The sequence below is a fragment of the Crocodylus porosus genome, unplaced genomic scaffold, assembly GCF_001723895.1.
Source record: "Crocodylus porosus isolate Cpor-Errol unplaced genomic scaffold, CroPor_comp1, whole genome shotgun sequence".
Taxonomy (NCBI): domain Eukaryota; kingdom Metazoa; phylum Chordata; order Crocodylia; family Crocodylidae; genus Crocodylus; species Crocodylus porosus.
In genome coordinates, this window is record NW_017728906.1 from 78,694,102 (window position 1) to 78,698,377 (window position 4,276).

Below are 4,276 nucleotides of genomic sequence, written 5' to 3' on the forward strand. Positions count from 1 at the left end.
AAGGAAGTTCAAGCAGTGCAGGAGCTCTTTCCCCCACTCCTTCCCAGCCTATACTCAGGCTAGAGAGTTGGCAAGCATGTAGCTGCAGACTTGCAGCACTAGCCACTCTCTTGCTTGCCAGTGGGTCTGAGCTGTATATGTTAGAGAGGGTATTCACCCCAAACATACGACTGATCGCTAGCATTTATTTACCTTAATACAGACTAACATTTCTTAGAATTAGCAGTTGCTATCTCTAACATGTAATCTCATTCTTAGTCATCTCTGACAAATGACTTAAGATCATTTTCACTTTCCACAGAACATTAGTTGGTTTTTGTTTGATTAGTCTAGAACAAGAAGCTATGGCCTCAAGTTGAAGCAAGGGAAGTTAAGGTTACATATTAGGAAAAACCCTCATAAGGGGGGTAGTAAGGCACTAGAACAGGTTACTCAGAGAGGTGGTAGAACATCCATCCTTAAGGTTTTTAAGACCCAGCTAGACAAAAACCTTGTCTGGAATCATTTAATTAGGGATGGTCCTGCTTTGAGCAGGGGGCTGGACTAGATGACCTCCTGAGGCCCCTTCCAACCCTAATTTTCTATGATTCTATGAATATTTCTATGAAGTAGAATGGACTTCTTAAGAATGAAACATCCTAATCAGTTGTACACTAATTAAACTTCTTGTTGTTGTTAAAACTTGTTCACAAATATGTAGTTCAATATTTTTTTGGTGGTTTCATTTTCTATAGACTAGATAATTTAGATGAAGGCTAGGATTTGTGGGAATTTAAGGCCAGAATCCCTGTTTCTAGAGTAGTGAGGGAACAAAGCTTTGTGGAATATAAACTTTGTCAGGGACTGGAAGAATATGGAATAAATTGTACAAATTAGTCCTTGACATTTTATTTCTTTCCATCTTCATCTGTGGGAAAATATGGTCTGGTACAGGCAGACTATAAGCCCCCACTCTTGGAGCTTTGCCAAAACTAGTAAAAATGAAAGGCTGTGAAGTGTAAATAACTAGTTCATTATTATTCCTTGCACCATTCAAGAAACAAGATAGAAGCTGGGCTGGCTGGAACTGGTAACCTGATTGCATTTACAAAAAAAACCTATATACAGTTTCAAAGACTGTGAGCAAAGTCATAATACACCTAGCACATGAATGGGGCCATAGTAAATGGTCACCTATTATTCAGGGCAAAATAAGCAAAAAAAAGCCTAAAACAAGGGAGGACTTTTTGGCTCGGTAGTTTAACAGAGAGACAAATATACAGTCCATTAAATCATAGAATCAGAGGATTGCAAGGGACCAGAGAAGGTCATCTAGTCCAAGTTATCTAGGGCAGGGAGAGGAAGGATCTAGGCACACGTGTTTCCCTCATGAACGTGTGCCACCTTACCAGACCCGAGGCGAAGGTAGACACAGCAGCAGAGGAGCCAGCAGTGGGGGCAGCAGCAGCTGATCCCCCTAAGGTAAGTGGGCAGAGGGACTAGATGCAGCTGAGTCAGATTCAGAGGGGAAGCCCCCCAGATCCCTCTTAGCTGAGCTGGTAGGGAGCCATGCTCCCGAGCTGCACCGCATGAACAGAGCACGCTGGCATTTGCATCAGCGTTTGCACTGGTGGGTGAGCAGGAAGGGCCAGGAGGGAGACTCCTACTAGGGTAGGACAAAGGCACTGCACTAAGCTAAAAACAAGCAGCAACTCCTATAATGGTGTTGACGCAGAGTGCTGCCAGGGACCCTGACCAGGGGGAGCAGCTTACCCGGGGCTTGTCTGAGGCCTCCACCCAGACAGAGCCCATGGGGGAGCTGGCATCCTCCCACCTCCTGGCCTGTGGGGGTTGCCCAGCAAGGCCCAGGGGGGCAGGGATTGGGGAGCCCCACACCTGTCCTGCAGGTGCCCGCCTTAGGGCCCTGGAGGCACAGGTGAGGGAGCTCCAGGAGGAGGTTAGCAGGCTGAGGGGAATCAGAGAGGTAGAGGAAGAAATTGATGGCTATTTCCTTTCCCTGCAGGGCCACACATCCAAGGAAGAAGCACCTCAGGAAGTGCCCTCCACTGTAGAGTGGCAGATGGTCATCTCCAGAACCAGGGCTGCTTGTAACACAGCAGTACCAGTTCCTCCAGTCTGGCTGCAGAACAGGTATGAGGCCCTGGCAACACTGGAGGAGAAGGAGGGAGGGGAGGCAACTGGAGAGGAGGCAACTCCACACTCTCCATGCTCTGAACAGGCTGAAGGAGCTAAGCAGTCCCAGAGGAGAAAGCGTTGAGTGATCGTCATAGGCAACTCCATCCTGAGAGGTACAGAGGGCCCCATCTGCTGCCAGGACCCCTCGACACATGAGGTCTACTGCCTACCCAGAGCAAAGATTCATGACATGAAGGGGATGATCCAGGCCATGATCCAGCCCACCAATTACTACCCCATGGTCCTAATCCATGTAGGTACTAATGATGCAGCAAGGAAAAGCCCTGATCACCTGATGGTGGACTACCACACTCTGGGGTGCGTGCTGAAGGAGATAGGTGCACAGGTATTCTCTTCTGTTCTACCAGTGAGCAGATGTGGAAGACAGTATGAAACGTGCATCACAGAGACCAATTGGTGGCTTCGGGAATGGTGTCTTGAGGCAGGCTTTGGCTTCCTTGACGAGAGACATGCTCAGGTGGGATGGGCTCCACCTTTCCCCTAAAGGTAAGTATGTATTCTCTTCTAGGCTGGTGGATCTCCTCCAGCAGGCTTTAAACTAGGCTTGTTGGGGGAAAGAGAAGACAAAGGAGGAGGAAGCCTTGGACCGCTAAACCAAGCAGCACTCACAAGTACAGCCCAGCTTAGACTGATGAGCCTAGTTTAACATATACACAGGTAAGCAACAGAGGCCAGGGCAATGCAGTGCACACATCCACAGGAGGCCTCAAATGCCTCTACACAAACACTAATAGTATGGGAAACAAGCAGGAAGAACTTACCCTCTTGCTAGCTGACACCAACCCAGACATAGTGGGGCTCACTGAAACATGGTGGGACCCAACGCATGACTGGGCGGTGAATATCAAGGGCTATACAGGAGGGATGGGACAAGGAGGAAAAGCGGGGGTGTGGCACTCTACATTAAGGAGGAATATATATCCTCACCAGGTAGCACAGAGTCAGAAGAGGGGCACATGGAAGTTCTCTGGGTTAGAACACAAGGCAGTCGAGGGGAAAGAGACTTAACGGTGCAGACCACCCAACCAAGGGAAGAGCTAGACCAGGAATTCTTAAGTCAGCTAATGGAGGTAGTTAGGTCAAAGGACTTGGTCATCATGGGTGTCTTGAACTTTCCAGACATCTGCTGGGAAGAGCAGTCAGCCAGGTCTGACCGCTCAAGTAGGTTCCTTGCCAGAATGCAGGACCTCCATCTAACCCAGGAGGTGCACAGCCCCACCAGGGGAGACGCCTTGTTGGACCTGGTGCTGGCCATGGGTGATGACCTGGTGAGGGGGCTGCGGGTGCTTGACCACCTGGGTGACAGTGATCACCGCCTGCTGGAATTCACCATTCAGTGCAAGGTGGCAAAGGCCTGCAGCAAGGCAGAAGCCCTAGATTTCAGGAGGGAGGACTTCAATGAGCTAAGGAGAATAGTCAGGGAAGCACTAAAGTCCCAGAGGGGAGGGGAGCCAGGTGTCCAAGAAGAGTGGTTGCTCCTTAAGGAGACGATCCTCCAAGCCCAAAGGGAGGTAATCCCAACATGGATCAAAGGGGGCAGGAGGGCACAAAAGCCCCCATGGCTCACCAAAGGCATCCAGGAATGTCTTCTAGCAGGGGGGGGCAGTCAGGAAGGCCAAGGCGGTGATGGATCTGGGACTAGCTTCCCAGATCAAGGACAACAAGAAGTCCTTTTTTAAATACACAGGGGTCAAAAAGAAGGTACCAGGTAACATGGGGTCCCTGAAAGACACACTAGGAAATTTGGTTGCCACGCCAGATGACAAGCTAACCTATTTAATGACTTCTTTGCCTTCATTTTCCTCAGATGGGACTAGATCAGCCCCCCCACTGGACCCCTCTCAGGCCCCAAGGGAGGCGGACCTAGGCCAAATGTCAGGAAGGATCTAGTCAGGGAACTTCTGGATGGACTGGATGTATTTAAATCAGCTGGATCAGACAATCCCACCCCGGAGTGGTGAGGGAATTAGCTGAGGTCATTGCAGGACCCCTGGCATGGCTTTACTTGCACTCGTGGTGCTCTGGTGTGGTGCCAGAGGACTGGAAGAGGGCCAACGTGGTTCCCATCTTCAAAAACGGG